The sequence below is a fragment of the Cottoperca gobio genome, chromosome 22 (assembly GCF_900634415.1).
Source record: "Cottoperca gobio chromosome 22, fCotGob3.1, whole genome shotgun sequence".
Classification (NCBI taxonomy): domain Eukaryota; kingdom Metazoa; phylum Chordata; class Actinopteri; order Perciformes; family Bovichtidae; genus Cottoperca; species Cottoperca gobio.
The window spans coordinates 13,360,267-13,382,091 of NC_041376.1; the positions used below are offsets into that span (position 1 = coordinate 13,360,267).

At 40.9% G+C, this 21,825-nt stretch overlaps 1 protein-coding gene across 1 annotated transcript in view; it reads right to left on the reverse strand.

The window, feature by feature from the left end:
* The window catches only part of dlgap2a (discs, large (Drosophila) homolog-associated protein 2a), a 99,484-nt gene that overhangs the window by 45,907 nt on the left and 31,752 nt on the right, over nt 1-21,825 (reverse strand). The gene's annotated exons all lie outside the window — the stretch shown is intronic.

The window sequence follows — 21,825 nt, forward strand, 5'->3', positions numbered from 1 at the left end:
AGGTCTCACCAGCGCATGCTGTCACTGTAATTACAATGTCCTCTCTTTGAATCACCTCAGGACAGTAAGCATGTGTTATGAATGATCCTTTAAATAATCATTTTGATCAGATGAAACAATGAAAGTGTAGAATACAGTAGATCTCTAAAACAATGTAAAGGCTTTCATATGAATGCTTTTTCAGTTTATGAGGTTTAAACTAGCTAATTAATGCTAATTGGGTTATGCTATATAGCAAAAAAGTCTAAATGTGTAGAATCTTATTATTAATAAGCATTTGTAGTTATCTTTATTTTGTACCAATAATAATCCTTTTCCGTGCCCTCCGTTTTTCTCATTACCTGTTTCTCCATGGAAATCTGGATATTGTAGTACAAAAGCTAACCCAGGTAATATTTCAAACTTGTCTGCACTACACTGTCTGCACTAAATAGTAAAAAAACAAACAAACAAACCATATCCAAGCTGGCTTGCCTGCCAATGATATGCCTCATAAACCCATGCACTTTCACTCTCACTGCAACCCCATACAATGAAGGAGAGATTTCATGTGCTACAGTCTTACGGGAGAGAGGACGGGAGTTTTAGGGCAAATTGTAACACCTTTAAAGTACATCAATACACTGACAATGATAAAAATGATAAAATATTATCATAAACTTGATTCTGATATAATGACATAAATACTATCAACACAATGGGCAGCTGGGTTCTATTTGTGAAGAAAAAACACCTTAACTTAGCCTATCCAGGTGCTCCAATGAACACAACTAGAAGTATTAAACAGTGCCACTAGCTTGTGTCAAGTAATTAATTATTACTGCTCGATTGGAGTTCTGACTAAATGTTATGGTCCATCTCATACTGGTGGTATTCTTCCACATTACCGTTAACACAACTGCCGCTTCCTGTCTGGTTTTATTCTTTTCTCAAAAAGGGAACAACTTCTTTCTTTCTCCCTTATCTTTACCAATGAGGACAGCACATCTCTCTTTCCCAGAAGCTCTCTTTGCATTGAACAGCTCCCTCCTTCGGTTTCAAGTATTTCATACCACCATCATGGCATACTATGGATACCATGGGCAGTTTACAAAAAGGATGAAAATCGATGCAGCAGAACCAGAGATATCAACTTTTTTTGTACTCTTGTCAAAACCTGGCACCCACAATGCAACTCAACTGCTGACAGTTTGATCAGAGATTTGGGTGTCTAACGCTAGTAGTGGCTAATGTAGCCTTGAGCCACAAGCCTAAAGGTAGAAATGAGGAGCGGGCTACAGAGGTCTGATAAGACCACTTCGTTCTATCTCCACACCTTCAGAGTTTTTCATTTTCAAACTTGTGGTGTTCAGCCCCATCCAACGCTGACTCAGGTCACTCGAGTCAATTAATCAGACCTTTTGCATGTCTCGCTTGAGCCACAGAAGGCTTTATACAACTATTTAAGACATATGAAGTCGTACTCCTAAAGTCTTCTAAACAGTCTTTGATGTGTAAAACAGGTTTTGAGTTCCCCGTCATAAAAAAGAAAGTGAAATGAGGAAATAAGTCGGCCACCTTAATTAACCTGAACGGCCCGTCGCACTCAGGGCTCTTAATTTCAATTTCCTTTTGCTGATGGACAATGAACAATAAGTGGAATGTTAAAGATTTCAGCCTTCGGGCAAAACTATAAATGAAGGGAAAGAAGCTCTATCAACGGACTAGCCTGCAGGAAGTATGAAGTAATATGTTACACTTATTAAAAGACACTGTTTATGGATGAAATAATCAGACAGAAATATTTGTATAGTCCTGGATTACAAATTATGCTTCATCACAATAATGCAAAAATCATTACTGACAAGAGCCAAAAAACGATTGACAAATGTATATTTTGTCACACTATCGTGTATCTCCTAGCCCTTCCTGCGACTACCCAGCAACTCTTCAGTAATTAATTTGAAACAGATTTTATTGATTGGATGATTCTACATTCGATACAACTGTATAATCTTCACTCACACAAGTGACACACCAGACGGTGTCCTCTGGTTCCTGCCAGTGTACCCTCAAGAAGTTTGTCACTGGCTATATTGAGGATTTTCCTCTCGATCATTTTGTCAATAGCTCTCAGAAAGTCTCATACTGACAAATCCAAAAAGCTGTCCAATATCACGAGAAAGACATAGCGCTGTTGTGCTGTTTAGTGAACTGTGACTAAGGGTGGAAACTTCTTTTTCATCTTTCATAAAATGTATTCCATTCAAACCTATTTTTAATGAGGTCTAAGATCTCAACCCCTGAGGTGCAGCCTTGCTCTTCTGTTGCTGTCGTCCTCCATCTGTCGAGATGAAAACAAATTCTCCTTGTTTACCAGTCTTACATGAGGATGCCTAACTTGGAAGCCTGATGTAAAATTAATCCGGGCTACTCCAAGCATGCATTGGGACATCTCTCCTGTAGAGGGACTGTTTTTGTAAGGCTGCACATCACAGAGCTAAAAATCTAAACCTTCACTATGCAGTACAGTTCAACAGGCTTAATCAGGTGAACCTGAGTTCATTTCATTTCCAGCTTGCTGGTAATTGCAGCAGAAGGATGACGGTGCATTATTGATTGATGTGGTGCTACACTTCTGTCTGAAGTTATGTCTCTGTCTTACCTCAAGGTCTGTCTCTGACGGCTGACTATACCTTGAAGTATCTCAGGGAGCTGAACTGAATAAATTATCCACCGACATAGTTGTGGCATTTCCTGGGATTATACGACAGATGACAGACACATCCGCCCTCTATATCTCTTTCTCTCTTTTCCCCCCACCTCTTCCTCTGCTGATACAGAATGGAAGTTTTGCTTAAGGAAAGAGAAAAGTCGACGCACGATTCAAGGAGTAAGTCCTACAAATGATTTGGAAGGTTATTTAATATTTACGCGAGGTGGTTTGGGGGAAAGAAGCACTCTCAGTGAGTGTGCATCCTTCTGGCAAGTACTCTGCAAACAGGGAGACAAGTATCTGTGACATCTGTGGACAGGGAGAGGGCTTGTTGTTTTTGCACTGATACCAGCACCTGCCATCAAATTATTGGCTTCCTGGCAAGGGTGCCAAGTGCTCCGATGGACTGCTAGGCTAGAGGGGGAATTTAGAAACTGGAAGCCATTTAAATTTCAGCACAAAATACGGCGGCGAGATTATGTCGGGCTTTCATGCTTTTAAATGTTGAGAATAAAGACGAATGAGAATATTAGATTTTTTTGAAGTGAGAAAAAGGCAGAGATCCTTCATGTTGCCTTCTTTGCACTGGAGGCGAAAAACAACTCACCAGACACACAGACTTTTTTCTCCGCAGAGACAAGACGTCCTGCCGTGATAAACAGACATTTCCCCGGAAAGAAATGAACCAATTATATCGCAGCACATTCTGCAACCATCCAATCATGTCCGACTTAACACCTGAACCAACATCCAGCTTTATAATGCCGTCAAAATCCTCTGGGCTGAAAGCTGATAAACACACCTTATATCAGACTGACGTGGGATGTGGATGGAAAGAGAAGCAGAGTCAGAGGAAGAGGCTCATTTATTAAGGGCTTCTGTTCTGCGCCGCCCGCATCCAGAGTGTGAGTAAAGGTCGTTTTGGTCCTCTTAACACATTAGCATTTAAATAGCATTATATCTGCGCTGAGTATCACTGACAGCTCCCACTCTTCCACTGGCTCAGACCTTAACTGGAGTTGAAAACAAAGTTAAAAGATAATGGAGCGCTGGACTAGACTAAGAGATCAAAGGCATGCGACCTTCAGACTTGGCAGTGGTTAGCATGGTGGCTAGCCGCTGCACTATTTAAGAGAGGATTAAGATAAAGGCGACTTTGATGAAGAGTCCCGTTGTTGAGAGACACTTGTGATTGCAGCCTTTAATGTTTTGCATCAGTAATAGGATCTGTCATTTCTCAGTTATCTGGCATCAAACACCCCGAACTGCTTCAATACTTCAATCTGGTTGTATTTTATCCAATTGTAGAGAATCTGTACACAAGATGCAAACAGATCCAAAGGACTTAAAAACATCTGCAAAGTTCATTTCAATCGCACATGCTGTCAAATTCAGTGAAACATTATATACTGTGCAACACATGTCAAACACATGGATACATCTTTAGTAGCTGTAACCAAAATGGTTTAAAACATGTTTCCAAAAACAGACTTGTCTAGCGGTTCCAGCAGCATCCCTTCCAGCTGGCCAGAGGAGAGTCACACCCCTTATTTTCTGAGCAAAACAAATCGATAGAGCAGCTTTCTTATCCATCTCCCAAAGGTTAAATGCAGTCTCCCCAGAATTCTGGCCTTTCTTTAGAAAATCAAAGGGGAATTGTGTCCTCAACCCTCGGGGCAAATCAGCAATGGACTGAGCTATTAGATGGGAGAAGGAGGCGATCGGACAAGAAGGTAAAGCAGCTTTGTAAGCCTCGTGATATTCACCATAGCAGCCAGCTCCGATCAACACAAGGCCCCAGCTTACGGCTTTGGCAGATATCCTGCTCACTTGTCCATCCAAGTGACAGCAAAGGACGATTCATGCACACATTTCAAGCGTGAGCTGAAAATGAACCCGCAGCATTTTAATTACTAATGCAATACTCAACTAACTGAGCTGTTTCAAACTGCCACAGCAATTGGGAGCCAATCATTTTTCCTCATAGACCATCTGTCTCTGGCTGAGCGTGACACCTAATATGGCTTTCATGTCTGCTGCCAGGACTGACACCTAATGCTGACATGAGATGACAAACAAAGACATGTTATATGTTGTCAGCACTGCATGTGTCACATGTGGACATGTATTGTATGTTTGCAAGGTTGCTCATGCAGTGATACAACGAGGGAGGACTTGCTCTGATAACAGGCATTAAATCAAACTGGTAATTCATAGAGAATCTATACCATAACAATGATTCACACTATTAAAAAGGACCAGGAGTCCACACTTCTGGGAAACACCAAGTGACACGCTGCTTTGTCTATGATGAACTTTGTCACCTGTGTTAAAACAGTGGTATATTAAAACACAGTTAAAAACAATCAACCGTGTATCTGATAATCGCCAACTATTGGCTAATAAAGACGATCATATGTATTGAATTAAAGATCGTTCGCAACATCGAGTGCAAAGTATGTAAATGAAAACTATGGAGAAAGTTCAACAAGTGACAGGCCTCCACCCAAAAACAGAGTTGTTCCTGTGCTTTAAAATGCCGAAACAACAAGCTGATATCATGGGTGCACGATTAGCGTAACCTCCCATGCGACATTAAGGGTTTGTAGCACTATGAAGATGGTCAGACTGTCCCATACAACCAGTCGACGTATCACAACTAGAAAAAGAGGATATGCTAACAAACAACGCTGCATGTTTGGCCTTTGCAACTTCAAAAGAAACCTAAAATAATTATTAATTATCTGCAGTTCTTCATTAAAACTTCATTCACGGTGAGAAATCCTGTTTTCACGTGAACATTGTGATATATTCCCAGGAGGAAATAACTTCAAAGAAAAGATTCAATCCTAACGTGCGATCAGACACATGCTTATTTTTTTAAACACGTGCATGTTTGGCTTGTTGCACTGAAGCCTCTAGCGTTTCCTGTTGCATCAAGCTGCATGTGGCTACACTTACACACCTGAGAGTCCTGTCTGGATGTGACAGATGGCACAGAGAGAGAGCCCCCCACCGCCGCCACCCTCACCCTCCCCAGCAATCAAAGCTTACACCCCACTATCTTTCTCCCAGCAGGGGGGAGGTTTGCCTACGAGCAAAAAGGGTTTGGATTAGAGCAAGGAGAAGCTAGCGGAGGTGAGTGAGTTTTGTCTACCGAGCTTCTGTAAACAACAATAATGATTAAGGGAAGACAGTTTGTGTGTGGTTGTGTGTTTTTGGAGTGTCTGGGGAGATGACAGGGACATGATACTGATACAGAGTAAACAGGAACTATAGCCGCTCATATGCATATTCCTGTAAACCCCGCACACAAGTCTATCAGCCTCGGCACTAATTCTCTTCAAAAATGATGAAGTTATTGGCAGGCTGTCCCAACAAAAGTAAAACGGCAATTTCTCTTCTCTAACACCCAATTTCACCTACAGAGTGGCGAGCTGAAGGCGGCCATAGTATTTAGCTGCAGAGAGATTATGGTGGGCAGATAAGGAGAAGCCGCTGAATGTCTGAATACTTATCGTGAGCTCGCTAATGATGAAGTGTGTTATCTGTGCTGCGCTCAGCGCTCCTCCTCAGCTCCCCTCTCTCCCTTTGCCAGTCAAAGTGGGGACGGAACGATAGGTGGCAGAAAGAAATTTAACAAAGTGTCCGGATCAGCGTTCCTTGTTCCTCTCAGGATGACGATAGGTCCCAACTTTCTGGTTCCTCGTTTGTATTTTGGAATTGAACCTTATACTGCGGTAATACCCAGAATGTCACAACAATACGACGGTGCCAAATTGTCTTGCCATCTTTGTATCATTTCTTATTGAAACAACTATCGCCTGAATCTAAATCTTTTCAAAGCCCACATTTCATGTACAACAGCCACAGAAATTGACTTGGAGTCCAACAATGCCCCCCGTGCAAACTCTTGCCAAGTGTGTTAGATTGCATGGGCTACATTTACATGGTGGAATCATAAATCCAGCAGAGCTATCCAACTATGAATAAATCATGCTGAATGTGAAATTTTGCCACAGGAAAAGCCCTGTGTGTGTGTGTGTGTGTGTGTGTGTGTGTGTGTGTGTGTGTGTGTGTGTGTGTGTGTGTGTGTGTGTGTGTGAGAAAGAGAGAAAGAGAGTAGGACACGTCTTATGTAACAACCAGAACTGCATTCCCACTTGTTAGAGGAAACCTCAGAACTGTTCCTGGTTGCCATGGCAACACGCTTCAGAAGTTCCCATCCATTGCAGCTGCTGAAGAGTTCAGGACAAAATGAAAGAGAATTTAATATTATAAACTATGATTATTTGCACATATACAATATATATATTTTATATTATATATATATATATATATATATATATATATATATATATATACAGGGATGAACATCCATTAACTTTTATATATATGAGGGCTTATATATATATATGAGGGCTATATATATATATATATATATATATATATATATATATATATATATATATATATGAGGGCTATATATATATATATATATATATATATATATATATATATATATATATATATATATATATATATATATATAGAGGGCTTATATATATATAAAAGATAATATACAATATATATATATATATATATATATATATATATATATATATATATATATATATAGAGAGAGAGAGAGAGAGAGGAAAAGTCTAGCCCTCAGTTCCAAGAGACAATCCCATCATGGAACTGATTTTAAAAACACTCCAGGTCCCCCGGGCCCAGCAGGCATCCGCACTCCTCAGCCCAAAGAAGACAATTGAGATCCTTTCCCCTCTAATGTGATTTTCCTCTCTGCAGACCACAGCAGCACTGAGAGCTGAGGGTGGGGGCCGGCCATAATGACTTTTTGGAGATGGAAGTGATACCAACAGTCCAGTTCAGATCCTTGTCTCTCATTCACCTCTTTCTCCAAAGTCAGTCGGAACATAAGAGGCACAAAGTTAAATGATTTGCTTTGATGTCAATCTGGACAAAATCAGATCGGAAAAATTAAGTGAACTGAACATATTTGAGGGTGGAAAACAATTAGTACTGATAGAGTGCAAAGCAAACTCCTAATGGCACGTGACTGGAATAATTCAAATACTGACCTATAGGCTAAAACACACTCACTTCTTGTGTGCACAAACACCACGTGTTGATTTGAATGGAGGAAGGTTGAATGTCGCTCTGTTGACTGAAGTGAACCAGGACACGTCTGACAGTAAAATGTAATTGATTTAAGTGCCTGTCCCAGTGTTTTACTGGCCTAATTTAACAGCAGGGATATAAAGGAGTGCTTTTGACAATGCCCTGGGTGCACTATGAACGCTTCATACATACATACTATTATCACTATTATCACTATTATAACTATTATCACTGCGCAAGTTACAGTGACTGTACAGCATGTGTTACTATTGCTACATTACATCCTATTGATAATGTTAAATGTTAAGTTAATAACTTAAGATACTTAAGGGCTGTATCTAACAGTGTTTACTACAAATAAGTCTGCACATTATATTCTTTAAAATGGCAGGAAATGCTGAAAATATTTGTCGCGCTGGAAAAATGTGTGAAGTTATAGTATACGTAAATAATGCACATTTAGCGTACATTTAAAGAATTATTTAAAGTTCTGTTTTTTTGCATTTACACCAAATAATCTTGTCTGGTAGGTTTCAACCGATCACACACTTCCTAACAATATACGCTGATACCCAGAAATGAGCCTCAGTAATGAGAAGAACACGTCAATAAACAGACCAAGTGTGACCAAAGATGACCTTTTGAGAGACGAGAAAGACTCCCGTACAAAAGGTCACACAACAACGAGCTGTCTTACTTTTTGCCGACGTGGGTGCAAATGAACATATTACTTCATAAAATATTTTCCTGCGATGCCTTCTCATGAAGGCTATACTGCAAAGTGTTAATTAGGTAAGGACATTATGGCAGATGATGATGAAAGAAACACTCTCCTCCTTTACTGTACATGTCGCGTGATGCTGTGTTACACGTTCAAATGTAGATCAGATATGTACACTCCTTCCACCTTTATAGTCAACATCTGTGCAAAAGCACTCTTAAGGGGGCTGGCTGGCTTTCATATGCTTCCCCAGGCAGTCAAACCACATGTTTGAAGTAATAATTCAATGCAGTGAGAGGGCTGATTTAGTCCCCCCTCCCCAGATTCAACATAAGTAGCTGTAATGGGATAAAAAGAGATACAAAAAACCTGGAAATATCCTTTCAGAAAAGTCACACTGGATCGGATTCACGGCAGCTGTCACCTGCTGTCTGATGCTAAAGTGTGCGACAGCAACAACAACACACAAGAAACAGAGAAAACATAATGACAGAAAGCGTTGAGATTGATTGGTGACAGGACATTTTCAGTTAATATAGCTACTTGGCATACTTTTTATTCTTGTTCCCGGGGGTCTGACTGCAGCCTCTTCCACTGAATCTCATAGACAAGCTATTTTTTTTTAATCTCCGCGAGACAGGTTGGCACACATGTGTGTGGGCATTTGTGTGCTGTCGGATCGAGAGCGTGTTAAGAAGAGTAGCAGGCGGAAGATTGTGACGGACAGGTCAATTTAACATGGAGGCACAATATGACTCGACTCTGGGGAAACACTGTTGTTGAAATACGTATATCATGGCAACTTGGCAGCAATATGATATACAACATATGGTCAAAATCTCTATAGTTTTGTGGTAAAAACACACCTTTATATCATTCATTGTCAATGTGTAGCCCAATAGGCTTTAAAATGAAAATGTATGAGCTAATGATGACGATGTTTGACTGTCTTTGGACGTAGATCGTGGCTGAGAAGCTAAGTCAAGAGTCAGCTGAAGTTCTGCTCTAAAAGCAATCTCTGGTATAATTATTGTCTAAAGCCAGTGGAACCACAACAGACATCAATCCCTCCATCCACCCACCCCATCAAGACTCTACAACAACTCTCTCTGTTAATTTCCTCCAAGCTTTGAGCTGCAGGTTGCTTAGAAACAAATCTCCAGCACATCACAGCCAGGACCAGTTTGTTTGTCTTTGCCGGGGGCCACATTGAGTGCAGGGGGAGAAGCGGCAGGGGTTAACATGTTCCCTTCATATCATCTTATCATGAGTCGAGTCCTGCACTGAGGTTGTGGGGTATGGTCTAACGCTTTGTGAAAAGATATATATGAATAGATATAGATACCTTCAGCTAATTTTCTTTTTTTTAATCACAGATAATCAGCAAATGCAAAAAATGACAAAATGCATTGTTTCCAGCTTCTCAAATGTATTCTATAATCTATAATCTATAATCTATATCTATAATATCAAACGGAATATCTTTGGGTTTTGCACTGCTGGTTAAAAAGAAAATAACTATTTAACCAGGTTTATTTGGGCTGTTTATTATCATTATTATTATTATTATTAGTATTATTATTATTATTATTATTATTATTATTATTATTATTATTATTATTAATTTATTTTTTAACCATTTTCTGATATTTTTTGTACCAAACTATTGATCAATTAATCAAGAAAACATTCAACATATTACTAAATAATGAAAACAATTGTTAGTTAGTTTCTGAGGGTGTCTCACAGATTGAATATGACTAAATAAATGTTCAGATTTGTGTTTTATTATTATTGATAAGTGGGATAAGACATATAAAAAAAATGCAGCTCTGAACACGACTTAACATAGCATGTAACATCACTGCTCTGCACCCGCTGCACGCTGTAAAATGTTCACGTCAACATGCACCGCTGAAAATTCAAATTAAGAAGAGGCATCACAATCGCTGGGTGTGCATTCTTTGAGCAAAGGATACCAAACTCATATGGCCCGAGTTCCTCTCTGGCATTTAAATCGCTGTATTATTAATGACAGTTTGCCTCATTGTTACCATCATTATCTAATTATGCAGTAAAACATAACAAAAGGTGCTGTACATGTGGACTTTTCAGTATTTATTGTTATGGATAGTGACATTGCACAACATATGGGTGGTCTGTTGCTTGAATGAAATCAATTAAAATGCCTATGATATCCCCCCCCACCCCCCATCTCCACATCCAACAAGGCGAGCCCCGGAGGCTAACGACTGCATCGTTGCATCACACCGCTTCCTGATTGGCCTCCTAATGCTTGTCCTTGAGGCCTGAGCTCAAACTCCTGCATGTGATGTGTACGCACGCCACAAACGAATGAGGCCCCGACAATTACTTCAGCGTGAGCTCTGAGCATCACGATCCAATGAAGAACAAAACAATTTGGGTAACGTAGCTCTTTGACTTTTTTTGCCTCCTGTTCCTCATCAGAGAGATTACACAAGACTGGGAAAACACGTTTAACAAGGGTTCAATATTTGCAGGTGTGATTCAAAATCAACAAACTGTTGCATGCAGTGAAGTCTGGGTGAGAGTATGTGATCCCACTGTGAATGAGAAAAGAGAGGTGAAGTCGCACATCATTTCGTGTTCAGAGAGGGCCGACATGGAGGATAGGTGAAGAGAATTAACATATGACAAGGTGAGACGAGGCGAAGCGTGCAGCAAAGCATGCTTATGATGGATTAATGCTGTTTTGCACAAATTAACTGGGAATATATGAAACCTGCTGTGAATCTGTTTTCCTTAATGGTCAATTTAATACGATTTAATACCTAATCATGTTATGCTTGTCGTACTTTAATGCCACCTGAACGTGAACAAAGAGAGGTGGCTGATTTAATTGATGCTGGTCTCCTCGTTCAGCACTCTGCTAATGCTATGGGCTTTGCCAATCTGATAAAGGCAAAAGATAATAACTCATTACCTTGAGTTATTAATGTTGTGTACTCGCACGGAGCGTCGGGCATTGCCCACTAAGTCCTATTCCGCTGCTTAGTGCAAAACTTGATCACAAACAGATTAGAAGGGATGCATTTGTAAACACTGGCTGTGGCTGCGTTACGTTTACAGGAGGGACGAGGCGGGAAAGTTCCACAGAGTTGCAGTATATCAGGATATACATTTGAATGGCAGTGGGACTAATGAAAGAGCTTATGGGCTTTCTCATCATCTTGAAAATATACTTTATAGGGTCACCAGATAAGTGTGGACTGAGTCAGTTCGTCTTGACCTCCACAGCTCCTGTTTCTCTTAATGCCTCACTTTACAACACATTCTGAATTATAAAAAGTACTTTTCAGCTTCAGAGGGAGCTCTGAACTATGAGCTCTCGTAACAGTTTTGTAATTAGTAATGGATCATCAGCAAAGTGGTATATGACCAGCAGGCACGCTTGCATTTATGTGGAGCCTCGTCTCCTCATTTGCAGAAATTATTCAGTGGGAGGTGAAATTCATAAAATCAATGTGAAATGCTTCTATAGAAAATGTTAAACATATACATGCTCTTTGATTTAACGATCAGAAATAGTCCATGCGCTACAAACAGGCGTTTCAAGGGTAAAGAAGAAGGGTCATCTACACGAAGAAGCCACTAACTGGAGAGACGACGAGATCCTAGAACTTATGATGTAATCGTCAGACCAATTCAAGTAACGGCTGAAAAAAGAAATTTGAAGACGTCGCAAAACATATTTTTCTAACATTTTATAAACTAAAAAAATTAATTAATTTGTTGTTTCAATAAAGAATCATAGATAAAAGATAGATTGGTGGAACAATTGTTACTTGCAGCTCTTCAGTAAATGGAAGCAACACTGAATGTTTTCTGCACAACTGAACTCTTAATGTCTGGCAGGAACACACAAGCATCGACCCACCTCCTCACCTCCCACTGCTGATCAGACATAACAACAATAACAATAAACCAGCTTCCATCAAGCTGTTGTCACTACAGCCTCGCAGCTTGTGTCATCCCACACCCAAAAACAAACATGAATCAACCTCTCTCAACCAATCAGAATGAGAGAAGGAGAAACATAAAGAGTGAAAGAGCTCCTCTCCATCCAGACAGAAGGTCTCATTCTAGCCATCAACATGTTTTCACCCTAGAAGCTGGGAAGATAAGTGGAAGTGCAAGGGAGATTAAAGAGGTCTTCTGTGTGCTGGAGGGAAATGCCACAGGTTACATTACCTGTACAGAGGTGCCTTCACGGCCGACAGTGATAGATTGTTTGGTTTTTAGAAAGAACGTTAAGTGGGGCCAGTGTTTTTAACCCAAAGTAAGAGTCTTCTCGTGAGCTTAAAGGTAAAGACCCTTCTGCTACAAAAGGGGCATATTTTAAGAAAGAACTGACTGAATCAGTTTGAGTTCACAAAAATGCAAACCAGGCTTTATTCCACCTCCATGTGAGTCTTGACGCTTAATCCAACACCCCACGGACACAAGTAATGTGACTAATGTGTAAGTAAGCAACAGGGTGTACTACGTTTCACTAAAGCACATCTGATGGAGGGCCATGAGCCGCGGCATGCATCCATCATCTTTAGCTATACAGCTCAGCTTCCTGCCACGGGGATTAACCCAAAGTGACCACTGAGGCTGGGGGAGGAATTAATGTTTCCTGAGGGCCACATCGCACCCTGGCATTGAGTCGTTTACGAGGGCGCTTTAGGGAAGTGGGGGCCTTTAGGGTGAGGACACAGCACACACTATTAACCCCTCTGATCTTGGATTATTGCCACGTTAGACTGATGCTGGTTATCACACACAGACCCGAGCGAAAGGGTCGGCTATTATGTCCAGAGGTTAGTTTGCCACAGGAAATGCTGTGATTGAACACATTGGGTGACAACAAAAGGCTACACTCACTCTTCTTGTCAGACGCACACGGAGTTAATTTCCAAAGAAGCCAAATTTGAAGCAATCAAGGCGACTGCAACACTTTTGACGTGATTCACATCATTGTCATCTTCCTAAAACCAACAATCACCTGGTACTTACAGGAGGAATCTCTGAGCCGCATCACCAATTAATCCCTTCTACTCGTGTGGCAAGAGAAATCATTTGTGAGCGAATCAGCCTCTCAGACTCGTGGTTGATTCAAATGTTCCCTGATGGAGCGGGAAAGATAGAGTTGTCATAATTGTTTCTGGAAATAATGACAGTCTCCTCCAGCAGTTCATGCTGTGAGCATTGTTCCTCTCTCCCTTAGTTATGCTCTTTGGGTGTGTTTCCTCTTGAAAACAAGGACGGGGGAGAATGAGATGTGTTTATTTTTAGCAATGAAAAGTGTGTCTCCAGGACTGCACCTCTGAGGCACGCAGGCATGTCTGTCACGTGTGGGAATGAGCGTTAGCGTTCAAGATTCCTGTTTTCAAGTGCTCCATGTATTTAATAAGGGTGGATTTTTTAATGATGTAGAAAAGAAAATACTGTGTGTTAGAAAAGCTGGCAAGACAGCTCATCAGACGCAAAGCACCATAATGACGAGGAAATTAGAGATTGCCCTGAATTATTATGTAAGTTTCAATGCTGCAGGATCGAGTTTTGTTAGAGCGATAATGTTGTTTCCTTTACATCATTACATTTTCATAGCTAAACTTTTGTTCCTCTGAGCTTATGTGTGTTATGTCGCCACCAATGTCCTGCCCCGACTGGAAGCAATGAATTCTGGGCCGGTGGGAAATCTGTCTGACTTGCTCAACTTATTTTGTGTTCACCTGAGTTGCACGGAGGTTAATAGCTAATAGAGCTGCAGATTGAGAGTGGTCACTAAAGTCCTATATCCCAAGTTCCCACATAGTGGATGTGCATGTAACCAAACACATCATTATTAAAAACACTGCATTTGGTACATTACTGGTGATATAATGGGTTTTCAAAATGAGCTGTGTGGTTTGTCTACTGTCATTAGGAGAGAAAAAGAAGGGTAGACTAGAAGAAAAAGAAGCTTTATTTCCTTCTGGCTGACTCGCTTTCGAGAATCCAATGTCTTTTCCCAGTGCTACTGAGCCAAATATCTGGCTAAATGAAGAGGCTGCAGAGCATGATAATGTGATTTTGGAAAACTAGAGAGGAAAAACACAAAGTGAGAGGTAGTGTTTGGCAATGAAAACAGCACATCCTTGAACCTTGGTGTATTCGTTACCTCCCATGTCATGGTGATTCAGTGTCACTGAAAGACTTAATGTCTGTCATAGGGCACGGAGGACTGAGTCTCCCCTGTTACGTAAGAGGATTGTGCTTCTCTGTGACCTCAAGCAGTTTGAGCTTATCAAGTTGTAAAACAATGCACCACAATAAACTGACAAACATTATGTCAACGAGCTACAGCCCTGCTCGCTTTATGAGCCGCTCTGCCGGCGCAATGTCAAATGCAATGTCGCCGAATTCAGTTGAAATTAAAAGAATAGACCCTTCCACACAATCGTACCAAAATAAAAAGGCAAATTGAAAGGAGACAACTGATCCAGCAGGAAATGCTCAAGAGGTGGAACATTATGTGGAAATTCAGATGATCATGATTCACCCATGCTGCAGCCTGACGGTATCCATCAGTCTTACACTCTCCCGATGCATTCTTCTGAGTTCTCCGAGACTATACATAGCAACAGCGTGCTTGCGATTCAGTTGCAAGGCAGTGTATCATCCGGTATCTTTCGCCCTGTCTAACGCTTGGCTAGCCAAGCGATGTATCTGCGGAGACTTCATGAATAAAAGTGCAGCAGAAAAACTTTGATTATAATCATAAAACAAAGCAGAGCTTGAATACGGACAGTTTTCAATGCTCTGTAATCACGAGCATCTCTAAGATGCCATCATGCTTGAGAGTGATGATTCATTTATGTGGTGCTCCATACACATGAGACCCCTTGATCATATAGGCCAGTGCTGACTTAAGAGAAAGGGGCCAGCAGAAGCATGATGTGAATTGATGCCATTGGTGGTTCAGCAAGGGAATTTTGAGAGTCTTATTACAGTAATTGGTTCTTGTTGCTGAAAAAAGTGTTCATACCTGACTGAGTGCAACAAACTGGAGAGAATATCCCACCTTTGCACCCTGAGTGGGTGTGTGTTTAAAGAGGAAAGGAAAGAGGTGGTGAAGGAGAAAGATAGTGAGAGGCTCTCAGAGGCCAGGTTTGGGGTTTAAATGAGCAGCTCTGAAAGGAGCAGTGCCCGCAGGGAGAAGACCTCAGCGCTTTTGACCACAGCAGTGTGAAGCACTGGACACACTTACATTAAGAAGAGGACAAAGGCGGGACACGTGGAAGTGAAAGAGAGAGAAGTACAGAATGCAATGATTTTTTTTTACCAGTCTCAGTATATTGAACATGTCAGAGGATGTTGTACTGTTTTCTATGTTCAAATAAAATGCCAATAGATAACGTGCTTGCTTCCACTTATCATTATGAAGTAAATATTGATTGCACAATGTATTGGCAGTATAATAATGACTCCGTCTGCTTTTAGATTGGTTCCCTATAAGCCAGGCTTTACAATACAATCCTGTCTGCCTCTGAATCGGGATTTCCTTTTCACAATAAAAGCCCAAGACATATCCACAGCATCACTCACACAGGCATCTCAACAACATAGCTTACAGTAGCTCCCAGGTAGCAGAACAAACGGAGTAATGTTAACTGTGGAAACTCTACTTCTACTAAGTTAGTACAGTAAGTAACATAATACTACATAATACCCACGTATTAATACTACTGGTGCTTTTACTCTGCCTTTATCATGGCACTGAGATCATGATTTCTATACGTACGGTTGCTTCTTGCTTTAGGCGTTAGCTAGGCTGCTAGCTGTAGCCATGTTGCTAACGATACGTACATGAACAATTAGTTCGATCTACTTGTTTTAGAGGAGTTCTAAGTTGACATTTTGAGTTGATGCAGTGATGAAACTGTGAGAATGAGGGAAATTAGAGACAGAGAGTAAGAGAAAGAAGAGGAAAGGGAGAGAGAAGGAGAGAGACATAGAGAGCACTGGCGCTCCATTGTAGCACTTTCCTACCTCAATCTAAATGTTAACGGCCAATTAGAGTTGACATTCAATTTTGACCGTTTACTTCATTTTTACGGTGTTTGAAATAAATGTTTTCAGACTGGTCAAAGTACTTGAATCAAGTATTCTCTGAGTGAATACTTAATCCCGTTAATTAGTCCTGTATCGATATAATGGACTGTACCTCCTCCAAATACGTACTTTTATAATGTTATACGAGTACTTAATAATGTTTTACATCAATGTCAAGTAATCCAAACATAACAGCAAACAATACAGATGTACATGTAATCTGCTGACTAAGTTATATTTTTCTGTGAACACCAGAAATACATGGCACTATCCACTGTTGTGATAAAGGGTCTCAACAAACTCTATACAAATGATTGAAAACGTCTTTCTCTACAACCTGTATCACCATCATGTTCTCCTTGTTCTGCTCTAGCAATGCCTTGATGTCAGTTCTCAACGCTGACAAAATGGTAAAAACTGCAACTGCAACAAAAGTTTTGCCAGACCACAACTCTCAAGGTTAAAAACATGCAGTATTTGTTCCTACCATTGCTGATACCATATCTGAATAATCAAGTGGAGTGGCATATAAGTGCCATCATGAAAAGGGAGCTCAATGATGTCTGCCCCAAGAGCAACGTGATAACACCTCCCCCAGCCAATTTACAGCTCCTGGGAGCTTTCCTAGTAATGAGACTGTTTGCATGCTGACGGTCAGTTGATCTTGTCATCACCCCCAGAGTCCAATAAAACCGCATGAGCTACAAGAGGCGGCAATGAATTCAAAAATATCACTCTCATTTTATTGTACTCCGCCCTCAGAACATGATGCTCACGGATGATAACGATACAAATATTTGGAGATGTATTCATCAGTGAGTCATCTCACTGAAAGAAAACAAGTATTGTATTTTTTGCCAACAGGCTCTCGCTGTGTTTTTTAAACGAGTCATAAATGGGAGCGCTCGCAAAAAGCTCATCCAAGACATTCCCCCTCTGAGTTGGTTCAAACTTTCCGCTGTGTTTCTGCTGCTCATCACTCTTTTGCCTGGAGGGATGTCAAGCTTCTCCCTCTCAATCCCAAGATTCTCTGAGCAAAGCTGCTCCGTATGCGTTTCCCTGCAGCCATTACAACCAAACCTGGACAGCTGCTCACCTGGGAGACACACACACACACACACACACACACACACACACACACACACACACACAGTCAAGGCTCCTACTCTCACCAGAAACCTGATTGGGAGTGCAAGGGTTTCTCATGTCACATTGCAGAAACAAAATACTGATAGCGGTGGAGAGACAGCACCTCTGATTCGAACTTCTGCTCAGGCTGATGAGGGTCTTTCACTAGCTCTCTCTGGTAAGGTGAGCCTTATCATTATTCTGGCCACTGATTTTGGTGTTCCTGGTGACTCAGAGACGGACAGGTCGATGGCAACAGAGTGTGAGAAAGAGTTTCATTTCAATCTCCAGAACAGATACTTCCCCACACGTTTCTCATGCCTGCACTCAAAGTGAAGCTCGATTATATGGCATAAATTATTTGAACGCAGTGCCAGCTATCTGCGAAAACGTTCTTCTCTTGGCCTGCACATATTTTATGTTGCGTCCCAAACCAGAGGGGACTCCTTCAGCCATTAAAAATGATTTTCAAATGTATTAAAGGGTAATATTAGGCATAAAAATATCAAAGTGGGAGACTATAAAGTGACAATAAGTGGCGGTTTTGTAGCTCTCTGTGTGTGCCTGCGTCTCAAAAGAGAACGAGGGCTCGAGAAAGCTGAGAGAGCAACTTTGGTTACTTGATGATAAGCTCAAAAGATTGACTGCCTGCTTTTCGTTGCCGCCTGGTGAAGGAAAAAAAAATTGCCCGCAGTTTAAATAGCATGGTTTCTTAATCCCACTTCAGTGGGCAGCTGCAGGCAATCTCCAGATGTTATATTTTCTTCTCACTCTCCCTCGCTCCCTCTCTTTCTCTCTCAGATGACATAAAGACGGCTGCTTTGACATCCTCTCAAACACGAAGCCCCCGGAATGTTTTTTCAGGGGCTGGAGTCCAATGTTGCACTATTGGCCGATTGGCTGCGTGACTGTATACAGTATGGAGCACAGCCAGGTCTGCTGGCAAACACCGGTAATGCTGCAGCCCAAGATCTGATCTGAGAGACATGACTTGTCAAGCTGAGGGCCAAAGGTCTCTGAATATGCCAACTCGAGCATCGAAAGCAGAAACCGCAGCTTTGTGATGTTCCAACAAACAATACTAACATGGATAGTGAAACTACTTAAGCTCTTACAGGTCATCTAGTGTATATAGCACTCAGTGGCCAACCCTGGCTCCTACAAAATGACATTCCTATACAACTAAACTTCATTCACAATTACTTTCGTGACTTTTGGTATCACACGGGACACGAACAGTGAAAGCACAGTGTTTGAGCCACCCATCAACTACGCCATCCTCTCTTTGTGGACTTTGATTACAAACATATTTGTGATAAGATGAATACAAATGTAATTCGGGAGAAAATATGTTAAAGAAAAATAATTATATGGCAACTATTGAGAAAACACTGTTTAAGCTTCAGGCCTCTGTGTTGGCCGGTCCAATGGCAGCGGTTGACAGACATTTGAGAGCTAGCGTTGACAGAAGACACACTAATGACTGGAGCATTTAATAACTCTATGAACATTGACACCAAATGTTTTTTCCCCCTTCTCAACAGGGGGAGCTCACTGACAATCAACGGATTCCTATAGTTATATGTTGCTATTTGTTCAGATTATTTCACTCACACAGTCAGTGCTGTGCTCATCCCACGCTATAGGAAGGAAGATATATAGCCTATTGTCATTTGTCAGCAAAAATGAATTTTGATTTCAGTTTGACTTTAAAAGCATTATTCCCTTTTTATTCGATTACCAGAAACAGAGTGCATGTGGAAACTGCATGAGCACAAAGCATTGTTATGGCTGTTGAGCCTCTGTGTTGTATAATGCACGGCATCAGTAGTCCTGTCACACCTACCAACAAGCCTTCTCTATATTGGACACTGACCTTGGCTGGCGGTCTGGCATGTATCCTATTTGTCTAGCCAACATACAATGTAAATGGGTTTCTGAAAATTAAAAATCCATGCTGCCCAATTCAATGTAGGACAGTATTTCTGTGCACAGGGGAAATGTGCATTAGAGCGTAATGATATTACCTACAGTAAAACTCCAAGATGTCCTCCACTCTCCTGAGGAAATGACCAGATGGGTCTTGAATACGTACAATGCTTGAATATGATTATGTGGTTGAATATGGTGCACCAGCACAACATTAGGAAGAGACGACCATTTATAATGTTGATAGAGTACAGTGTGTGGCTCAGGCTGTAAGTATAGAGGTATAGAATAACACTGGAGAGCTAGCTTCTCAATGGATCACAGTTCAGTACATTGACGTGCAACGTGTAGAAGCCTGGTTGATGACACATTCATTCAGTAAGGGAATATGGAAAACATTATAAGAGCAAGAAATTGCCATCACACTGAGACGTTTTGTCTCTTGTCATCTGTTCTCATTCTCAAATGTCTTTGCTTTCTTATCGGTTCACCAGACTTCTTGCTAGAGAATAATTCCTGTACATCCTCCCACTTAATCCTGTCTCCTAGAAATTGCATTAATATACTACTTATTTAAAACTGCAAATATGTTTTGATACAAAAACATAATGCAGCCCAGTTTACATTTTTTAAATGTATTATATGAGTAAGCATTGTTTTTGAATGTCGCAAGAATGTTTTCACAACAACATCTGCTGATAACAAGTTAAAGATGACAAAGGTTTGTCATGGTTAAGTTCAGGCACTCACAGCACTTTACGGAAAGATTGTTAAAAGTCAATATACTGTAGACTTCGAGGCTGGACGAGTAAAATGTTTTATCATGAAATCTGGAACTACAATTCTTCACCAACATAACCCTAAACATCCACCAAACATCCACCCGTACCACCTTTCACGATATACGGATGGCACAAAAACCTCCACAAAAAAGATTCCTTTGCTGTAATAAGCCAGTGAATATAATTCAGTCTCATGTTTCTCATCAAAACGCAGAAAGCAAAACAAATTAGTAGCATATAAATGTACTTTCTAGGACCCAGGGTTGCCCACTTACCCGTCACGTTCTTCACTGTCCTTCTCTGTCCTCGTTGATACATCCCACACACTTCACCTCTCTCCACCCATCTTCTCTACTTTTCCTTTTCTCGCCTTCACAGAGAAGTTCAGGGTTTCGGTGAAGGTGCGGTTAATGATGAAATGCTCCGTCTCACATTTGCTGTCAGTGAGTAAAGGCATCCATGCATCAGCTGAAGGACGGGGCTCTTATTTAGACTCAAAAACAGCTGTGGTTTCCTTGTCCTCACATGAGTAATGCAAAATGAGACTGACTCCACATGGCAGACCTTGACTAGACCTATTTTCAATTTACATTAAAGGTTATGTGTTCTCGGGGGTATGGCTCTTCCTAATATGTTCAGTTTCTGGGGTTTGAAGTCATGAAGTTCCTATCAAGGTGAGTCCAGTTTCTTAGACTTTTCAATAACGTTTATATTTAAAGCCAACCCGTATATGAAAGTGTCCTCCCTGTCCTTTCTCTATATTGGCTATTACTCAGTAATGTCTTCTCATTTTCTTTCTATGTGTCTATGCATAAAAGTGTGTTCTTTTATGTCACAGTGCTTCCCCGTTTGGGTGGTCTCTGCACTGTTTGGAGCCGACAACAAGAGTTATTCAGTATACTAGCTGAGCAGCTGTTAAAATACTCAAAGACACACATTAACACATTCTTTAAAACTACACTTGGACTTTGTAACAATCACTGACCGAAAGAACACCCTTGACACCCCAACATCATAAATATCTATTTCATACTATGCTTCCACATAAGATACTGTCCAATAATCTTTTCCGTGTTGGTGTGTGTGTTTTTATTTTGTGTACGCATTAGGAGATATGAGGGTGAGTGTCCCAGCAGGACATGTTGCCCCGGGCTCAGCATTCTGCACAAAGACAAAAAGGGACAAGATGTGCAAATGTACGTGTTTGCAATTCAAACTCTCTCTATCTTACTCCCTCACACCATTACTCTCTCTTTCGCTCTCGCAGGACAGCAATTACCTGCGGGCAACAAGGCCTTGGT